At 51.4% G+C, this 21,449-nt stretch overlaps 1 protein-coding gene and 1 long non-coding RNA gene across 3 annotated transcripts in view; one reads left to right on the top strand and one right to left on the bottom strand.

Annotated features, from left to right (window-relative positions):
• Window positions 1-395: 395 nt before the first annotated feature.
• Window positions 396-13,757, bottom strand: LOC141418026 (uncharacterized). Of its 2 annotated transcripts, XR_012442663.1 has the most exons (4): window positions 12,852-13,757; window positions 11,070-11,243; window positions 9,895-10,101; window positions 396-719 (listed from the first exon to the last, which is right to left on the bottom strand). It is a non-coding gene; the product is annotated as an uncharacterized lncRNA (long non-coding RNA). The 2 variants fall into 2 exon arrangements; XR_012442662.1 differs by having other exon boundaries at window positions 398-719; window positions 11,070-13,757.
• A 244-nt stretch (window positions 13,758-14,001) lies between these two features.
• The window catches only part of Chst8 (carbohydrate sulfotransferase 8), a 119,067-nt gene continuing 111,619 nt past the window's right edge, over window positions 14,002-21,449 (top strand). The window contains exon 1 of the mRNA XM_020181472.2: window positions 14,002-14,382. The gene's annotated coding sequence lies outside the window, so the exon portion shown is untranslated. The remainder of the gene's footprint in view (window positions 14,383-21,449) is intronic.

The following is a 21,449-nucleotide window of genomic DNA, read 5'->3' as shown; positions in this document are numbered from 1 at the left end:
GCAGGCTCTGAATTTGCATCTCTGAGGATGAAGGCGGTGCCTTGTGTTTGTTTGAGAGTGCACCTGGAATCCACTGGAGTTGGGGGTTGGCTAGGGGAGGAAAAGGTAGCAGCTAGCCTTCACCACCTTTCCCTGGTGCTTTGTGGAGGAAACTATCCCTAGGACAAGAGTCCACAGATGCCACCACTCCTTTGCGTGGACACCATGGAGAAGGATTCTTTGAAGCATCTGTAAACTCTGGTTCAAAATGAATGTGACAGGTGGTCCAGCCCCTCTCCTGGCCCAACGAGGTCCTCTCTGGTCTCCTATGGAGGCTTCAAGGCATCCTTCACAGATGGACAGTGGCCACTAAGAAGCTTCTGCAGCAGTTCTGTCACCTGGTCCAGCTGAATTTGGTGACAAAAGGGGCCAGGAAGTGACCTTGGATATGCAAATATGACTGACTCAGAAACAGAGGGAAGCCAGGTCTTTGTGGTGGTGGTACCAATCTTTATGTGACTAGCTCTTATATGTTACAGGGTGCAGGAACCTTCTGAGTCTAGCCCCTGTGTACATTCATTCAACAACCATTACCGGGCACTTGGTCCCCCCAGGCACAGCCAGGAGTTCAGCCGTGAACTTGACAAATGCATGTCTGGACTTCTGAGGGCTCAGCAGGTCCTTCTGAGGATAACTCAGTGGCCCGAGTGTCCTCTGGGCGTGTGCAGATAAGAGCTGACCTGTGGATTTTGGGGGAGGGGGGGATTTTAAGAAATATATTTTTATTATTAAATAAAATAGACAAAAAATAAGCGAAACATACATATAACGTGAGTTACATCACTTACGTCAGAAATGGAATTTTCCCAGCATTCCCTGAAGCCTTTGTGTGTCTCCTCCCGACCTCAACAGACCCCTTCCTGCAAAAGGGACCCTCACCTGACTGATACAGGTATGGTCCCCTGTCTGCCTTGATAGTTTTATCACCTGTGTGTGCCTTCCTAGGCACAGGATGCAATTTTGTCATTTAAAAAAATCTGATCAGTCTTTTGAGCCTCTTTTAATCTACAGGTCCCTCCTCCCCCATCTCTCTCTTTTCCTTTTCATTTATCTGTGGAAAAGCCTGAGCCTTCTGACCGCAGGCTTCCGCTGTCTGAGTTCTGCTATGACAAGCTTGGTGCAGCTCAAGGTGTTTTTGTTCCTCCTTCCTTCCTGTCAGTGGGTAGATGGACTCAGAGGTCAGGTCAGTCTGGGGTCCGTCCTTCTGTCAGGCCATAGACGCTTGCGTTCCTTCACAGCGGGGCTGTAGTGTAGGTGGTATTTACTTGCTTCTCTTGGTGCGACCTGAACAGCTGCTGCTGCTTCATGCCGCTCTCTGTTCATTCACAGGGGAGTTCAAAATGGTAGCGTTTGAATTCTGTCATTGCCTTTTCACACGTTAGTCGAGGAGTAGTCTCTAAAGAGACGTCTCTACCCCACTACTATTTGGCTACACAGTGGTATAGTTCCCGAGTTAAAGGATAAAGGCTTGCTTCTTTCCCTGTACTAACCAGTTTTTTGTTTTGTGTTGGTTTGTTCTTTTGGGGTGCTGGGGTCTCATGCATGCTAAGCAAACACTTGACCCCTGAGCTACATCCTCAGCCCCTTACTCATCAGTTTTTGACCATTTTTTAAGAATTAAAGGTTTAGCCGGGCGCTGGTGGCACATGCCTGTAATCCCAGCTATTCAGGAAGCAGAGATCAGAAGGATCTCAGTTTGAAACCAGCCCAGGCAAATAGTTCACAAGACCCTATCTCAAAAACCCTTTTACAAAAAATAGGGCTGGTGGAATGGCTCAAGGAGTTCAAGCCCCAGTACTGCCAAAAAAAAAAAAAAAGAATTAAAGCTTTAAGTATGTTCAATGGGTCACAAACCATCATGACTATCATCTTCATTGATGCGCAAATGGTTCTGTATTTGGCCAGTGGGAGCCTCTTGTAGATGGTTCTCCTGTCCTTTGAACTTGATCTTTTAATCTCCACTAGTCATCTTATAATTTTCCTGTGCCAAACTGCAACCAGCCATTTCTGTAAAAAGTCCTGGTTTCTAGTAGTAAGGAATCTATCTATCTATCTATCTATCTATCTATACATTCACTCACCCACCCATCCATCCATTATCTATCTATCTACCCACTAACCCATCTATCTATCCATCTATTGACCCACCCATGCACCCATCATCCATCTATCTATCTATCTGCCTGTCTGTCTCTCTATCACCCATCTATCTACCCATCCATCTGCCTGCCCATCCATCTATCCACCACCTACCCGTCTGTCTATCTATCCATCCATCCATTCATCTACCCATCCATCTTTTAAAAAGATGTATCTTTTTTAAAAAAATAAAATGTCAAGAAAACGAGAAGACAAGCCACGGATTGTGAGAAAACACTGTAAATGACATATCTGGTAACAGTGTTGTGCAGAATATACAAAGACATCAAAAGAAAGAGCTATCAGCCACAAAAAGACTTGGAAGAGACTGAAATGTGTATTGCTAGGCGAATGGAGCCAATCTGAAAAGGCTACAGACTGCATGACTTCCACTATAGAACCTTCTGGACAAGGCAAAGCTATGGGAAGAAAGTAGATGAGTGGTTGTAGGAGGTGGGCAGGGGGTTCAGGGCAGTGGAAGTGTTCTGATCAACACCCAAATGGCCGGTGGGCATCATTACGTGTTTGTCGAGTTCATAGAACACACAACACAGGTGTGAGCCTGCAAGTGGACTTTGGTTCATATCCGTCCTTCAGTTGGTTCATGGGAGATGTGGAGTGTGGGGGGGGCTGTGTGCCCAGGAAGGGGGGCATGTAGGAACTCTCTGTATTTTTTACTTTATTTTATTGTGAACTTTAAACTGTTCTAAGAGCTAAATTCAATTAATTTTTCAATAAAATTTAAAAGGTCTCATGAATAGACACTGATCCTTCCAATTTCAATTCAAAATCATTGAGAGTGTCTACTTAAATTCTTTCTTATACTTGAATTCCTTTTTGTACCCAAGAATCCTGGTTCTCAAGGACAGAGATGACAGAATTAGAAAATCTCTCATTTCCTTTACCTCGTATTACACACAGTATCTCAGCACAGATGTGAACGACATCATTGTGGAAAACAGTTAAATCTTTTTCCTTATGCTTTCCTCATTTTTAAAATATTTCAAATCATATTTGCAGCAGGTCATCTTCTTTTGGCAGCACTGTGGTTTGAACTCAGGGCCTCACGTTTGCTAGGCAGATGCTCCGCCACTTGAGGCACTTCACCAACCCTTTTTTTGAGATAGGGTCTCTCAAACTATTTTCCCAGGCTGGCTTCAAACCTCAATCCTCCTGATCTCTGCTTCCTGAGTAGCTAGGATTATAGGTGTGAGCCACTGGCGCCTGGCTCTCATTTACTCTTAATTCTACAACTATCTGTTTAATGGTCACCACCTATGTTGATGTCTCTCCAGTCATTTTGGCTCTCGGAAGTTCACCCTCTAGCAAATTCCCCAAGAAGGACTCATGCAAGTCAGTTTCCCTGGATAAGATCCTTGCTCATGTTTTATTCTCTTGAATTTCTTAAGTTGTTACTCTATTTGTTTCTGATACAATGTTGCAGCCACAAAATTGATGATAACCCAATTTTCAATCCCTCATGAATCATGGGCTATTTTTGCTTACTCTCTCTCTCTCTCTCTCTCCCTCCCTCCTTTTTTTTTTTTTTTGGTGTGGCCTTCACCTTGAACCACACCACCAGCCCTTTTTTGTGATAGTTTTTTTTTTTTTTTGAGATAGGGTCTCATGGATCTATTTGCCCAGGCTGGCTTCGAACTGCAATCCTCCTGATCTCTGCCTCCTGAGTACGTCTCTTTCTTTACCGTGCTATCATCTTACTGAAATTGCGCCTTGGTGTTGGTCATTCTGGGTCAGTATTCTTGGGCACTATGCAGTTTCCAACTTTTCAAATATTATTTCTGGAAGGTTTTCTTGAACTGTAGCTTTTAGTATTTTTTCTCTCTTGTGCTTTGGTTTCTTTTCCTTCAGGGAATTCTAGCCTCTGCATGTGGAATCCTTTTGACCTAGCCTCAAACTTGAAGATTCGTCTTTTTCTCTTTAATATTTTAGTCATGTTCATTTCTTCCCATCTTCTAATTATTCTAAGGCATTACCTTTGTTTACTCATTCTTTTTTCTTTTTTATTTGATGGAACTGGGGTTTGAACTTGAGACTTTATACGTATAAAGCAGGTGCTCAACCACTTGTGCCACACCTCCAGTCCATTTTGCTCTAGTTAATTTGGAGATGGGGGGGTCTTGAGAATTATTTGTCCTGGGCTGATCTTGAACTGTGATCCTCCTGATCTCAGCCTCCCAAGAAGCTAGGACTACAGGCATGAGCCACTGGTGCCTGGCTTTCATTCTTCTATCCTTCCTAGTTTAATTTCTGAAAATTTTTTTCTTTCAAACCTATTTCTTCCTGAATTTGTCATTTCATTTCTGAAGTTTTCTGTTTATGATTCAAGTCATTGTTCATATCTTCTATCATTTTTTAAATTTCTTTGTGCTTGTTGGGGACAGTAGATTACAGCTTTCTGTTTTGTAGGTGTGTCTTTCTGGCATGCTTTTAATTGTCTGTGGAGATATTATTTGTCTCTTTATTCTCCTTTTCTTAAAGTCACTTTGTATGAGAGATAACTTTGACCCTTTTCCTGTTTCTCGTTTTTGTGAAGGTAAAATTAATTTTTCTGAACTTATTGAAAGAGATCGAGTTCAAGATCACTTTTGTAACTTCACCACGCTCCCTCTTTTGCTATTTTTCTGCAATGTTAAAAAAAAAAAATACCAGCGTGTTTCTGTGATTTCTGGCTCCACTGCTACCTGATCTTCTGTTTCCTTCTCTGTGGCTCCTGGTTTATTGAATTTTGATTCCTCATTTAGCAGTTTCTTCCCCTGCCCTGGAGGAAGGACCTGGCTGGTCAGTTTCAACAGTCCAGAAGCTAGAACATTCCACCCCTTTAGATCTTGTCACTGGATCCCCTCTGTAAGTAGCACTATGGAATGGAGCAAAACCCCTTGTTAGCAGGGTGCCGGTGGCTTAAGCCTGTCATCCTAGCTGCTCAGGAGGCAGAGATCAGGGGGATGATGGTTCCAAGCCAGCCCAGGCAAATAGTTCAGAGACCCTATCTCAAAAAAACCCTTCACAGGAAAGGGCTGGTGCAGTGGCTCAAGTGGTAGAGCACCTGCCTTGCAAGCGTGAGACCCTGAGTTCAAACCCTAGAGATGTCAAAAGCCACTGTGTCTCAGCTACTTTTCTGAGCTGGGTCTTTGCATTTTCCAGAGACCTACTGCCTCTTTTGTGTTGCCCCTGTCCTCAGCGATGATAAACCCCGTTTCTTCTCTTTACTTCCTTCTTCACATGTGCCAATCCTGTACAGGTTTGAACTAATAGTGGTGCGTCCCTACCTGCTAATATTTTAACATTTGAGTTTTGTTGTGAGTATTTGCCACCAGTTTTCAGTCTTGCTATTTGCTTGGTGTCTCTTTTTATTAGTGGCACATTCAGCTCTGCGATCTTCTCAGAAATAGTGCAGGGCTAGCCAGGCACGGTGGCTCACACCTGTAATCCTAGCTACGAGGAGGTGGAGATTGAGAGGAGCATGGTTGGAGGCCAGCCCCTGCAGGAAGTTCGAGAGACCCACTTCGATCAATAAAAGCTGGGTGTGGTGGCACTCACCTGTCATGCCAGCTAGGTGAAAAGCATACCTAGGAGGAGCAAAGTCCAGGCCTGCCTGGGCATAAATTTGAGATCGTATTTGAAAAAAAAACACCTGCAGCAAAAAGGGCTGGGGGTGTGGCTCAAGTGGTAGCAAGTGTCCTGAGTTCAAACTCTGGTACTTTCCCAGCAAAAAAATACTCCAGAAAAAACTTTCCATATTGACACTTCACTGTCACTAAGGATGTCTTATTAAAAGCAAGCTAAAAGAGAAAAAAATGCACCAGCAGTAGTTCGTGTAGAGTGTCATGTGCTATTTAAAATGATACCAGGCCCTTCCCACTTCCCTGCACCAAGGTCAATCTCAGGAAGCAGTTGCAACTTCAAGGGCACCCGTCTCTCTTCTCTCCCAGGCTTTCCCTGCTCCCTCCAAAGCTGGCTGGCCTGCCCTGTATTTCCTGGGAGCCCCCGGACCCGGGCCCTTGTCTCTGAGCTGCTCTGGGGGAATGTACCCCAAGACAGATGCCAAGCTGGGTTCTATAGCCTCACCGTCCCAGGCATCTGTCCTCATCCAGCACTGCCGACTTAGGGTTTTTGGAATAATATTAGCTTAATACTTTCAATGGCTTTCAGTAAGAAATCTGTTTAGTCTATGCAAATGCAATGCTGTCTTCCCTTGTCTACACCTTTTTGTTCCCTCAAAAGGCCTGGGTTGATGAGTGGTTTCCCCCAGACATCATCTTCCCTAAATGCTAGGCTTGTTTTCCAGAATTCAGCAATCTCACCTTCTAATTGTAGATTCTTTTTTTTTTTTCTGAGCATAGAAGTGAGAGTCCTTTATCTGTCGTTGTCAGAATATTCTTCGTGTTGCACAAAATACATATTGAATTACTCATCTTCCTGGTTCTTTGTGACTCTGAGTCTTGTCATGAGTGAAGACAAGGCAGGCCAAGTGCCACCTCCGCTCCCTGGTCCCCGGGGCACACAACTCAGCCATGACTCCACCATGGTCTGCCTTGCCTTCTAGTTGGAAGTCTGTCTGCCGTCAGTCTGTCTTCTTCACTGAGGATGAGCTGTATTTGTCATCCTGCCTCTAGAAGTTTCTCCACAAACTGTTTGGTAAGGCGGCCTGTGCCCAGGACAGGTGACTCAGCACCTGTAAAGGGGTCTTCCCCTTACACAGCCTGTCTCCCGCTGTGGTTAGGCCTGGACGTCACCTCAGCACACTTGTCACCAGGCTGGGGGGGCACATGTCCTGCCCCACTGAATCATGGGACAGAGTGTGAAAGGTGGATTCCTTTGAGCACAAGACATCACTGCTGAGCTCAAGCACACAGGAGGCTCCATCTGAGGACAGGACTGGGGGACATGATGACAGGGATGACAGGCTCCATGCTGGGGACTATGACTGCCTCCAGGCCACAGGGCCCTTTGCATGATGTCAAAGGAGGAAATGGGGGCTGTCTTCCTTTGCTAAAGCTAACTTTAAACACTACTGACAGCAAGATGTCTTTCCAGTGAGAAAGCCAACAGGACTGCGTTTCTCTCTGTTTCCATGGCAACAGATGGGACGCCACTGGGCAGCGCGCTCTGAACTCCAGGGCCCCGCAAGTTTCCTGAGCTCCAGGACAACTCAGCAGCCAAGTGAGAGTTGTTTGTCTGCCTCCATTTCTGCCCCAAATGCCTTCCGTTGCTGGGTGCCCAGTGGCTCCCGCCTGTAATCCCAGCTACTCAGGAGGCAGAAATCAGGAGGATCATGGTTTGAAGCCTGCCCTAGGCAAATAGTTCTCAGAGACCCTATCTCGAAAAAAAACCCATTGCAAAAAAGGGCTGGTGGAGTGAGTCAAGGTGTAGGCCCTGAGTTCAAACCCCAGTACTGCAAAAACAAACCCCCCCAGAGGCCTTCTGTTTTCAATGCCAAACTTTCATTTTTCAGGGTGTCCCAGGGGAGCCCTTTACTCAGGAACTGGGGGATACTTCTGCTGGTCCTACACCCACTTCCAAAGCTCCTTGGCATCTTTGCAGACTGGGGGTGACTTAGCAAAGCTGGGAGGGCCCTTGGCGGGGGGGCCTGGCTGGCTCTCAGCCCCTTGCTGGGCATGAGACACCTTGCACCTGCTTGCAGTGTGGACAACTTGGTGCATCTGAAGAGGCGAACCCCCTTTGGCTTTTCTAGTTTCTCCACAGGGAAGCTGCAGGATTGGGGTGAATTGGACCTTTCCTGTTGAGGGGTCTTCCCACAGGAGAAAGGAGGCAAGGCCGCAGTGAGGGGCCCCGCCTGGGTGCTGGACACTGGACAGGCGTTGCTGTCTGCTGCATGTGCATGTGGCCCAGCGGCACTCGGCCTGGGGGACAGGCCTCCTGGTCTTGTCTCTGTGCCGCATCAGCCACCAGTCTTTGTCCTCAGTCATGGTAGAGCGATTCACACCAGGTGTTGTGTGGGCTCGAGCGCAGTGTGAAAATACCACTTGCTAGGGCCACGTGGTGCCTGCCGGGCAGTACCTGCCGCTGTTTTTCCATCTCGGCTGTGGCCGCCCACACGGTTTATGGCACAACTTGCCTGTGCTAAAAAGGTTTGAGAAAACCCAACCGACTGCATTTGGGAGAATTTCAGCGTCTGTCCTTGGGCGTGCAGTCATCGTCGCCTAGCTCCATGATGCCTTAGCTTCCCAGCTCTGAGGGCGTAGACCTGAGGTTCAAGGTCCTTTCACTCTGGCCTTGACCCTGCCACACCTGTGTCCTCTTTTTTTTTTTTTTTTGTAGGACTGGAGTTTGAACTCAGGGCTTTGTGCTTGCAAAATAGGCACTCTACTTCTTGAGCCTCACCTCCAGTCTATTTTCTTTTGGTTATTTTAGAGATGGGGTCTCACGCACTGTTTGCCCTGGCAGGCCTCGAACTGGGATTCCCCGGATATCAACCTCCCAAGTAGCTGGAATTACAGGTGTGAGCCACTGTGCCCGGCAGTGTCTTCTATCTTGAGGTCACTTTTCTAAGCCTGTTCCATCCCAAACCTCCCCAGGTAGGGAAGTCTCAGTTTAGACATCCTTACCCAATGGCATACCCCTGCTGGCATCTGACAAATGTTTCTGGAGTTTTCCAGTGGAAATATTTTTTGTTTGGTTCAAAGCAATCCTTTCTTTTCAAAATCTCCAAACCTGATTCTTAATACGAAGCATTAAATTTAGAACAGCATTCAATTTTGCACTGAAAAAAAATGTTTTTAGCTATCTCAGGAACTCAAAAGATACTTAAGTCCCCCCGCTCCCTTTCTGTCACCTGATGAAAAGGGCAGTAAGGTGGGAGAGGACTTTAGTTGGTGGTGTTTTTGAGACAAGGTTTTGCTATGTAGCCCAGGCTGTCCTGGAGCTCAAGATCCTCCTGCCTCAGCTTCCCAAGTGCTGGGATTACAGGCGTGTGCCACCACACCCAGCTCTGGGCTGATGATACTGGGGAGGGAATCCCACTCTCAGAGGCCCCACTCCCCCTCTGAGACCCCACAGAGAGCCAGATGGAACTGAGAAATGGCTCTGAGATGCCACAAGCAGGTGCAATCAAACCTAGTGTAAGCTAAGCCAGGAGTCCTAGAGAATTCACCAGCAATCCAAATTAGGGAGCACTTAAACAGAAGTGCCATTTATTTATGTTAAACAGTAATTTCCTCATTGTAATAGTCACCTCAGCTAATGACTAACAACATATAGCCAAAAAAGAGAGGCAACCATGCCAATTCTAGTGAACAGAGAGCTGTTTATAATGAACTCACTCCTGTCTGGGTGCAGATAGATACCAAAATACTCCAATGGTGAGAGACGTCAAAACCATTCCTGGACAAGGGAGGGGAGAGAGCCTCTGCCAGCCCGTACCCACTGTCATTGACTGACAATGAAAAAGTAAATTCGAGCCCAGCTCACACGACATGGATGTTGAATGGTGACATATAAATACTCTAGAATTTTAATGTCTTTGCCCCGACATTAAAAGAAAATTCTCTACTACTCAGATTGAGTACCAGACTGGCTGTCACTTCTCCCTACGATGGTCAAACCTGGAGAAGGAATGAAACCCCGCCAAGCTGCTGGACAATGAACTGTCTTCAGGATTCTTGGGAACTAATGTGACTAGCCGCAGATAATCCACTGGTGATTTTTAAAGAAAAATTAATAAACATTGGAACGAACCTGAACTTGAAAGAAGCCAGCTGGTTCTGAGTCCAGTTTGCAGGAATGGGCTAGACTTGGGCTTGGTGTGGTTCTTTTTTGGGCTCTGGAGTCAGTAAGTCCCCTCTACAGGAGTGGTGGAGTTTCAGAAACTGGAACAGGGAGATGGGGTGTGGGAGCGTCTGGAACCCCTGGCACCACTGCTCACGCGGGACTCACACAGGCCAGCTGACATGAGGAAATGCAGACAACTCAACAGAGAAGCAAACAAAGCAATCGTCTAACTCCTTGAAAATGGGAGGAGGTGACAGCGAAGAGGAGAGGTCAAGGGGAGTGGAGAAGCGGAAGCTGAAGGAACATTCGTTCCGTCCCTGAGGCTGAAACGATGTTGGCTTCCTTCCGAGCCAAGGAATTTTTAGGAAAGGAATCATGGAGTCACAACTCAGGCCGGGAAGGGTGTGCTCCAACTGGGGAAGCTGAAGGACGAGGCTGTGAAGGCAAAAGGCCATGTGTCCCACACTTGCACTGCAGTACAGGTGCCATGTTCCCGGCAGAGTCTCTCACCTCGACACACTTTGATCAGCAATGTCACTGGCCTATCTGCCCATTGACCTGACTTTGGGAATCCTGAATGTCCCCATACTTCAGAGGACATTACAGGGCCATGTTCTCAAGGCAGAACCAAGCCATGGCCTGACGTGGCCGGTCTGGGGGGTGGCTCAGGGCAGGCCAGCCACAACACTTTACTGTCTAAAATGCTTTCACACGGTACGGAGCTAGCTTGATCTCAAGCAGTTAGGATTGGGGGGGCACTTGGGAGTGGTTAAAGTCAGCAGGGAACAGATGCCAGGCAGAACAGAGACAGCACAGACAACCCGAGGACGTGAGGCTGGGCTTGGGATAAGGAGTGGAAAAGGGCCCGCCTGTCAGAAAGCTGTCCCCAGGGTCCACCCAAAAGTCCACCTATCAGAAAGCTGTTTCCAGGACCCCCCCAAAATCCACCTACCACAAAGCTATTTCTGGGACCCACCCAAAAGTCCACCTATCAGAAAGCTGTTTCCAGGGGCTTGCAAAGTCTGCCCCCAAAGCAAGGACAAAAACTCCTAGACCACACAGTTGTGTGGTCAGCTCAAGCTGAGTCCCACCGTGTAGGTCTTTCTTTACTTCAATATAGTTCTTTCTCACTTGTCACTCACCGGTTGTCCTGGCTTGTCATTCTTCAACCAATCCTGGACAAGAACCCGAGAAAGTCAAGACCAGAAGCAACGCCATCACTCTGCAGGCGGTGAACAGGAAACGGTCTGAAGGGCCAGAAGGCCGGAACGGATCTCCTGCTTCATCTCTCTTCTGTCTTCCTTCTCCCGTGGGATCTAGCGAGGTGGAAAGAGGGTTCTGGATCCCACACCGCACATAGCTCCTGCTCCCCTCTGGAGATCAGAGCTCTGACTTTCCTCGTGGGGCAACAGAACGAAAGACTCAAGACTCAGTCTTGCCAATGACCTCCCAAACACAGCGGGAAGCATTTTGGCTTCTCAGTTGTGCTCCCTTCAGCCCTGGGTTCCAAGGTGCCTGGAATCTCCACTGGATGGGAGGTGGGAGGTGGTGGACGTCCAGAAACCATGGAGGGAGGGATTGGCCACGCTCCCTCCCCTTTGGCAACTCGGTGCACAGACTGGCTTCTGAACCTCCCATCAGTGCTCTGGCAGGGAGGGAGGTGTGAACTCATGGGTCATCCAATCAAAGTGTCTTTTTTACCTTAGTTGCAATGCAAAGACACAAGTTTGCCACTAATCTTTCATGGAGACAGACATATCAAAACCTGCACACAGGGTTTCGTGCGGGGATTTGCAGTGTTCCTCTGCCTCCCTCACGGCAGAGGCTGAGCTTGACTTTCAGAAAAGGGCACACAGCCCTTGGCAAATCTCTGGAGTAAAACTCCTTGCGTGGCCCCAGGTCCCCTGCAGGGATTTCCCCCGAGGGCCTCTCAAAGCAAGAAGGAAGTCTGGGTGAACAACTGGAAATGTGGAGAATGTCAAAATACAGCTTTGTTGATTCCTGGCGGTGTCGGCCTGAATATCAGATGCAAATAAAACCCACCCTCTCAGGAGGATCGTGCACACAGATGTGCAGGGCAGCTGAGATGGCCTGACTAAGCGCCTTGTGGACTTGTCCTGTGCAGGTAAAGCCTGTGACTTGTTCTGACTCCCCGCTTTGAGGCTGGGCTCTGGGAATGAAAACTCCCATTCCCTCGCCACCGGCCAGTGTGCTGTGCCCGCGCAAGCTTCTCCTGACCACCAGGCGGCAGAGGTCAAGGAGCTCTTTGGTACTTGTCCAGCCAAGCTGTGGTCAGGACCCTGGATGGTGAGAGGGGCTTGGGACAGAGGGGTCAGGGGGCCACAGGGACAGGGTGAGGGTCAGTGCATTTTGGGCTGGTCAGGAGGCAAGTAGCCTTCAGTTCACTCCACTCCCTTCTCGGTTTCTATCTTGCCCCGCCTGCTCTGTTCTGACAGCTTCTGGACCTGGGATGGATAAGGGTTCCCTGCCTTGTTCTCACTCACACTCGAGCCCGTGTCCCTTGCCTTCAGCTCATTCAGTCTGCACTTGACTGAGGTGGAGCAGGGTGATTTCAGTTGCATGTGTGCCACTCCCTGTCACTAGTGCAGGTAGAAGGACAGGGTGAGGCCACACAGCACTGCCCTGATCAGGGAAAGTCTGAGCTCAGGTCTGAAAAGGAAGCACAAGCATCGAACCTATTCCACTTGGGAACCAGCACACCAAGGCCAATCCTGGCTTTGTCACCCTCCAGATGTGCAGACTCCAACAACTTGGTGGCATCTTGTGCCTCAGTTTCCCCATCTGTAAAGTGGGAACAGTATCGCCTACTTTGCTGGTGCAAGGATGAAAGGAAGACCATGATAATGTTGTGTGGTTCAGTTATCTTGTCTGTCCTAATCTGTCCCTAGATGCTCTGAGCTTACCTGGGGGCGTTAAGGATGCTGAAAAGTCACCCAGGCCTGCCAAGAGCCCTGGTGCTAAGAGCTCCTGAGTTGTCCACAGGAGTGGTCTGTTCCCTGCCAGTCCTGCCCTCACCCCTAGCTGGTCACTCAAGGGCCACAGGTTCATTTTGGTCCCCAGCTTCCTCTCTCATCTGGGTCAACTGGCTGAAGTCAGGTCAACCATCAGAGAGGAGGGAGAGCAATCTTCATCCTGTTTCAGCAACAGCTTCTCTGGAGGTTTGTGAAAATTCTTCATTTCCCTTCAAGATCCAGAGGTGACTGATTTACAGTTCATATAGTTTCTGCTAGAGACTGATCTGCCCTTTTCCACACCTGCTTGTCCCCTGCAGGTTGGGGCTGCCTCTTCTCAGAACAGGAATCCACAGCTCTGCCCTGCTTCCTCTGTCCCAGCTCTGCCCTCGAGCTGTGGGGCGGTTACACACCCACTCTGGTATCCTGCTTGTGTATATGGGCAAAAGTTGGTTGGCTCGGCTCTCAGGCTGGCGAAGGGACAGGGACTTCCAGGATGAAGCCTTCAAGGGAGAACATGGGTCACTGGCACTTTCAGCAGAATCTTGAGCTCCAGGAATTTGAGGATGGGTGCAGACAAGTGGCAAGGCCTTACTGAATTCCACTTGAGACTGGTCCAGGGACCTGCCCAAATCTTCCTGGGTATCAATCCTTCCTCAATCCCTGTGCACCGCAGAGGTGGGTCCTGAGTACCGGACTCTGACAGCCGCCGCCAAGGTCTTCCCGGTGGCTCCTTGTTCTTTTCGGAGGTCGTTGTGTGGTGCTCAGTGGCACCACTCGGGCACTCCCTCTGGCTGCGGAGTGGAGCCAAGCAGCAGCCAAGAGTCCAGCGCTCGGGGATCCGGGAGACCAGCGCAGTCCCCGCCAATCCCGCCCCACCCCCCGTGGCCGCCGGACCGCGCCCAGCCGCGGCTCCTTCGGAGCGCGCCGCCAGCGTGGCCGCGGGAGCCGCAGAGCGCGCGTGGGCGCGGCGGCCGTGAGCTCCCGGGAGGGCCAAGCGATCGCGCAAGAGATCCCCCCTCCCGGCCCGGCCACCGCCGGCGCCGCCACCACCGCGGGGCGGGGCCCGGGCCGGGGGCGGGGCGCCGGGCGGGCGCGGCGCTATTTCCAGCCTCGCCGGAGGCTTCGCTCGCACTTCGTTGGGAGCGTTCGTTGCGCGTGAGCCGGCTCGGGTGGCACTGCGGGGAGGAGACCGGACAAGGCGGCGGCTGGAGGCAGCGGTGGCGGTGGCGGAGGCAGTGGGGTACGGACCTAGGCTGGGGGCCCCGGAGGAACGCGCCACCGCGCCCTCTCCCTCTCCAAACCGCTCGTCCACCGGCCGGTGGCACCGGGTTCCGCACCGAGCGAGGGAAGACTCCGGGCCTGAGCTGGGGCGGAGGTCGTCCCTGTCGCCTGGGCGCCGCGAGCGGAGGATTCGCCCGCTACCGAGGACCGCGCCCGGACTGGAGGAGCCCTTGGCCTTGGAGCGCGCTGGCCGCGCCAGGTAGGTGGCCGCGCCCCTACCGCACCCTCATTCGCGCCCTGCGCAGCCTGATGGCCGGAAGGGACACCCGGAGCAGCCCTGGACCGGCCTGGGACCGCACTGACCGCGGACCCCGCTACTCGACATGGGTTGGAGTCTCGAGGCGCGGGTGCGGGTGGGGGCGTGCGGGGCACGGGTCTAGCTGCACTTTAGGGAGCGGCCCCACTAGCGGGAACTTTAATTACTTTGGATTTCACTCGCCGCCGCACTCGTCGGTGAACTGACAGCCCTCGAGCTCGCCGGGTCCCTGCGGACCCTTCGCTCCTCCTCCCCAGCCCTGGGTGCGGGGCGCGGGACGGCAGCGTCGGGCGCCGAGCTGGAGCGCATGGGGCGCCGGGCTTCCCCGTGCGCTCGGAGCGGGGACCCCGGGGGATGGGGGAAGACAGTGGTGGCGGCCAAGGCCGAAGTTAGTGTCGGCCTTGGCTTCCTACCAAGCGGCCCTAAAGGTGCGCCAGCACTCGGGCGCGCGCATCCCCACCTCGCCACTCTCCCGGGCACCGGCCTGTTCTGCGCTCCCGGAGAGTGTGTGTGCGTCAGTGATCGTGTGAAGGTTTGTGCGTGCGCGGGTCCCCGAGTGCGGGAGTCAGAGCCTCGGGCGACTCGGGTGAACAGTGGAAGGATCGGCTTTGCCGCGGGACCCAGCCGGCTCTGGTGGCGGCTGCAACTCCAGCTGCTTCTCTGCACCCCAGCCCTGGCCTCGCTGCAGGCGGGTCGGACCAGGCGAAGGTGCGCTCCGGGTTTTGGCAGTGCCAGGGGTGGCGCTTGGACATGAAGTGACCCCACTCCCTTTCTTGTGCGGGACTCCAGCGACCGTAACTTTAGTCATACATCTTGTCCCCAGGCCTCACAACTCCGGAGCTGGCGCGCCTTTCCCTACCCCCAGCTCAGCGTCCTGGGCTGTCTGTTCTAGAGGAGAAGGGTCCCATCCTGGGGCTCTCTGTCCCGTCGTCATTTTCGGTGTCACACTGAACCCTACGTCTCTGAATCGCCTCTCAGCCGGACCCCGAATTTGATTGGCTCCGTGAAGGGGAACAGCCTTGGGCTTCTCTGTATCCGCTTGATGCGGATCTGACAGCAGAGCACGTGGGAGAAGGGAATGAGTGCAAGGACACAGCTCAGGAGTGGATGGGGGGAGAAAGGGGACAAAGGGATAATTGACAGATTAACACCTTTCCCATCTCTCCGGATGCTCACAAGCTGTATCACCAAGCCCACTTCCTTTGGGCTCAATTCTGAGTTCATTTTTGCTGTTGTTGTTTTTGAGATAGGGTCTTGCTTTTTGCCAGAGCTGGCTTTGAACCGCGATCCTCCTGATCTCTATGTCCTGAATAGCTAGGATTATAGGCGTCAGCGACTGGCTCCTGGCCTCTGAGTTCATCTTGACCCTTAGATAGGCTTGTGACAGTGGTCCCTGTAGGAGATCCTTTTTAAATCAAGACAGTGCACCACATGAGGCCAGACGGTGGCTTCAGGTGATTTGTCTCTGTGAAGTGACAGATAACAATCAGACCCTGAAGAGACTGAGCAGTATTTGAACACAAAAAACCTCGGCGTTTGTCCCCACCCATCACCTGGCCCAGACACCTGGGACACACAAATGACACAAACTTACTTATGTTATGTCCAGAATCAGATTCTGCAAGAGTGAATTATATTTCTCAGGTACTGATCTTTTAAAAAGACCTCAAATTAAAAAGGTGAGTCTTTCTTAAAGTAAGGTCAAAGTTTAATTATTTTTAGAGAAGCATCAATCAATGGGGGTGGGGTCATTTATAAATTGCCTGAGAATGTAAAAATGAGATCTACTTTTCTCTGGCTCTGGCCAGGAGAGGAGAGCTGGCTTATCTGACCTCAGGGTTGGGGGGGAGGGAGCTGTGACAGGAGGAGGTCACTTTGCGGCTCAGCCTGCCATTTGAGATGCCTTTTCATCTTTAGCTGGAGTATCACTTGGGAAATTTCATGCATCTTTGCTGTGTTTCCGTAATGAACATTTACTGATTACAGGGTATCAAGGGAATTTCATTTTTTAAACATTTATTCAGATCTTTGTTTATATAAGCTAGTAAGTCTGCAAAGTTCGGTAACTACTTTTTTAGCCATATGGTTGTTGGGTAAGTGTGCCTGGCTGGCAGGCTTATCTCAGAATTTGTGTTCATTCACTTCTAAGGGGGGAAAAAAAAGGCAGGTATTTCTGATCGGAAGCATCACCCAGGCTGCCTCTCTGCACTTGACTCTGAGTTCCTGCCAGCATAGGCTTTTTGTGGTTTTGCTGATGGAAGAGGAGTGGGTGCTTACAGCTTTTATTCCGTGTTGATGCATCTGGTGGGGTGATCCTGCCTGAGGCTGCAGTGCTGCCCGCCTCCTGCCTCCTGCCTGACCTGGAGTCTGAGACCCCCGTCTTAGCCTCACGTGCTGCTTCCAGCTTGGACGATCCCAAGCTGTGCATGACACCTAGATGGGACAGATGTGGAGCATGAGGGACCGATGGATGGGCTGGAAAGTGGACAGAGGATTAGGTCAGCCCCTTAATGAGCAAATGTGGCGATTAGAGTCAGTCCACACAGGGAAACAAGTGACCAGCCTTTCGGCTAATCAGAAGATAATGAGTTATAAAGGATTGATAGTATCGGCCCGAGGTCAAGGTGACCCTGTTGTGGGAACAGTCAAAAATAAAATAAAATAAGTAAGTAAATGACAAATGGAGAATTGGGTGTGGGTGGATAAGCAGTGTCAGTGTCCTAGAGCCTGGTGTCATTTGATGGTGGTGGGCAGCCTGCTTAGTGACAGATAGGATGGTGACAGTGGGCTCCTTGGTGGGGTCTTTGGAGTCACCTTCAGAAGTTATGTGACTTCACAGCAGCTGTGTCCCCTCCCTCCCTGGAAAAGGCCGAGGAGACTCATGGCTTGGACAACCTGGAGACAGTTGTGTTAGCTCAGGTGGCAGAGGCTGCTGCAGACATAGGCTCATTTCTTATCAGCCAAAGGATGTGTGACCTCCGGTCAGTAAATCACTGTGGCAGAAGATGAAACTTACAAATTGGTCGTGGAAAAAAAAATTGTGACTTTTACCCTGTACAAAACTACCTGTCATCTGTGATCTGGCTGCTTGGCGTGTACTGTGGGCTTTGTTTCTGAGATGCCAGAAATTCACAGGGCAGTCACTGGGGAAGGCTGTGTCCTGGTGGGTTGACACTAAGAAGCAGGTCTGGTCCTACCTGAGAAGTCACAAAGTGTATGTCTGTATGCAGGCTGGGACTTACATTCCTACCCACCTGGAAGGCCATACATTTCTGAGGAGCTGGCAGTTCTTGGGACTGGTGACTAAGCACATGGTTCCCTTTTCCTGCCAAATCATGACCAGAGCTGGCTCTGGTGAGTGACATTTATTTGAACTAAATTGGAATTGTCAACACTGTCACCTGGAGTCAAATGACTCTCCACGCCACACTCCCGGAGCCAGCCTTGTCATCTGCCATCAGGGAGTGTTTATTGAGTATGCATTGGGTGTCTGTCACCATGCCAGGCCCTGGTGACACAAGGTGTGCAGAAGAAGGGTCCTTGACCTTGTAGGGTTTGTAGTTGGCGGGACAGAGTTTTCCATCATTCGTACATCACTCACGAGTTCATTCTGTGCCGAGGACCTTAAAAAAACAATAAGGTACCCATGTGTGATTCTAGGCTTGAGAGAGAGATAAAGGCAATGTCTGGTTGTCATGTGGCCTACGATGAGATGATGTCACCTAGACTGGTGGCATGGGAGGACTGAGGGGGCTCTACTGTCTGAAGTTGCAGGTATGAGCAGGAGGAGTGGGAGAGATGGGGGGGAAGATAGTACGGGCCCTGCAAGAGCCTGTGGCAGGCAGAGGGAAGGAGGGGACGGGCCACGCAGGTCCACCATCGTCAGGTGCACTGGGATTTGGGACTTTAGTCTACAAACTGATGTGGAGTAGGAAGTCCAGAAGGATGGTGCTGGATAGATCCTGGAGAAAGGTGACCGCTGTCCTGAAGATGGGGATGAACGCAAATCCCATGGGAACGGGTACTGCTTTAGGTGCGGGAGGGGAGATGGTGAGGAAGCTGGCATGTCACCGAGGGACATTAGTGGTTCCCTGTGGCAGGGTCCCTGGGGTGCTGAACTGTTCACTGTGGTAGGTTCTGTCATTTGGGGACTGGGCAGTCAGGTTGTACCACCTGCTTGCCTCTGCATCCCACCACCGGCATCCAAGCCCCAGGGCCTCCATCGCCTTTCTCTTTGTGTTCATCATGCAACACTACTGTGTGTCAGGGACTTAGTAAGTGACAGACTATGTTCGGGGACAAGCTGCTGGAGGCCAGAACCTTGGTCCTTTCCTTCTCCTCACTCCCACCTCCAGGTTGGTCCAGACTCACCAGGGACTGGCCTTCCCCAGGGGAGTACCAAGGCTCCTCCAGGCTGCTCTGCCCTGGGTCCTCGTTCCCCTGCACGCTTGTCACTCCACTGTCCTCTGGGGTTGATCCTGCATCCCTGTTGGTCCCAGCCTGGGCTTCCTGGTCCCCTTGTAGGTCCTTCACCTTCACACAACTGATCTATCTTGGCAGCTACCCCAGAAGGGCTGTCTTGTGCCTGTTCCTGTCCTCAGCCCTCTCTTCTTTTCCTGCCTGTGGGAGCCAGGCTGTGCCTGTTTTACCCTCTTTGAGGGGCTCTGCCCAATGCTCAGAGCTCACACCGTTCTCTGACTCTGATGTCAGTGCGTTTCCTGTGGCTGCCTGCAGCTCCACTCAGGCCCTGGCTTCCCTGCAGCAGATATCAGCCGGGTCCCCCAGGCTCTGTCTTCCAGAGCTGGGGAGGGGGAAGCAGGCTTATGAGTCACCCTGCTTCCCGTTGTGCCCACGCTGCTGGCTGCAGGCCCTGAGCCGAGCGGCTGCCGAGCTGCAGGCAACAGCCCAGGTCATTGTCACCTTGTCCTCACTCTACCTGGGCCTGAGCCAGCTGTTCCCTGGCTGGGCCAGACCTGGGAAAGGGAGAGATGAGATGAGGAGAGGATGCTTGGTCCCTCTGGCCTGCCTAGGTCTGATGTCTCCAGGCTCCTGGGCTCTTGACCTGGAGCGGGAGGGGGCCCTCTGGCCTTCCTGGCTGGCCTGCCCCTCACTTCTGTTCTGCCTGCTGTCCTTGGACCACCAGGCATGCCAAGATGTTCGTTGGTGGGGAGGGGACACAGAGGAGCCCCCTCTGCCAGCAGTCCTGGGCATGCACTGACTCATGTTTGGCAGACAAGTCATCCCTGACTTTGAGGCTGCCTGTTTTGGGGGGCTGACTCATCTATCTGGACAACACTCATCTGCCCAGCCTGTAAGCAGTGAGACCCTCCCTCCAGTCTTGGGGTGCAGGGCTGTGCCTCCTGTAGTGCCTGGGGCAGTGTACCCAGCAAATACTGACCACGGTCCTTCTGTGTGCACAGCCCACACCTCGCCCTGAAGAAGCCGAGCGAGCCCGCAGTGTATGTGTCTGTGTGTGTTCAGCTGTGGGGAGCAGGGCTGAGAGGGGTGCAATGGTTGCAGGCAGAGAAAGCTAAGCTCTTCAGCCTTCTGCCCTAGTTGAACCCAGTGCACGGCACAGGCACTGTCTACACTGGCTGAACCCAGTGCACGGCACAGGCATTGTCTACACTGGCTGAACCAGTGCATGGCGCAGATGGTCTTTTCTACACTGGCTACACCAATGCACAAGGCAGGCAGTCTGTCTACACTGACTGAACCAGTGATGAAGCAGTCTGACTACCTGGCTGATGGAGCCAGTGCTTGGCACATGTGGCCTGTCTGCCCTGGTTGTTTGAGTCTAAGGCGTGAGCACCGGAGCCCAAGGTTCAGACTCTCAAACTGGCCTCAGTGGGTCTTCTGTGACTAAACACTGCTCTGCCTCTGGCTTCCCTGCAGACCTCGGCCTGGCCCAGCAGGTTCTGTCTCTCAGAGTTTGGGTGATCGAGCCCAGTGAACAAGGCAGACTGTCTACACTGCTTAAAACCAATATGTGAGATAGTCTGTCTACACTGGTGGAGCCAATGCACAAAGCAGTTGCTGTCTACACCGGCCCACCCTCCCTTACCTCCCTTCGTGGTTAGCTCAGTCTGTCTACACTGCTCAAGCCAGTACGTTATTTAGAGCCATTTGAATTAAATTGGCTGAGCCAGTGCTCAGACTGGGCGCTGTCTACACTGGGTGAACCTGTGAGTGATGCTGGCTGAGGCCGGTGCTCTGGGTTCCTCTGGATACCCTCACTCACCTGTGTATGGCTCTCTGTCCAGGAAAGCCCCTCCCTTCCTCCCCCCCCCCCCCCCCCCCCGTACACGTCTGGGTCCTGTTTGAGTGTTACTTCCCTGTGACAGTCCCCTCAGCCTTCTCAGGTCTTTGAATTCCCTGGGCAGAGGCTGGTTCAGGGCAGGGAGTCCCTGTCCCTGTGATCATACTGGAGGCTGAGCCTGCCACTGGTCCTGAGGCTGCCTACCCTCACTGGCCACCTCTCCCTGGTCCCTTCCACGCCCTTTTCTCCAGAAGGCCATTTAGCATGGATGTTACTGCCTTAGCGTGGACTGAAGGTTGCATTTCACCTGCTTGGGTCCATCTTGCCGGCCGTTTCCTGCTTAGATTTTGGGCCTCATGAGGTTTGGCTTCATTTGCAAATTTAGTTTCATGACCATTCATCCTTGCAAACACACAATCTCGGCTTCTTACTTAACTCTTCTCCATTAATTCCCTCCTCCATGAATTATGGCAACCACCTGCACCCTCCCTCCCTTCCACGCAGCTGCCTCTGGGCTGCCACTGAAGCTGCTTCACAGTCAGACTGCCTAGGTTCAAATCCCACCTTTACCACTTGAGCCTTGTGTGGGCTACAGACTCAGTTTCTTCACCTGTAAAATGGGAATTATGCATACGAGATTGTCAGTTTGCAACAAATGCCAGCTGCTGTTATTATATTATATTATATTGTGTTATTTTTAGCCCCTGTGTTTGGTCTCCAGCTGAGGTTTGGTCTCCTTCCATCTTGGGTG

The sequence above is a fragment of the Castor canadensis genome, chromosome 16 (assembly GCF_047511655.1).
Source record: "Castor canadensis chromosome 16, mCasCan1.hap1v2, whole genome shotgun sequence".
NCBI lineage: Eukaryota > Metazoa > Chordata > Mammalia > Rodentia > Castoridae > Castor > Castor canadensis.
This window is presented reverse-complemented; position numbering and strand designations above follow the sequence as displayed.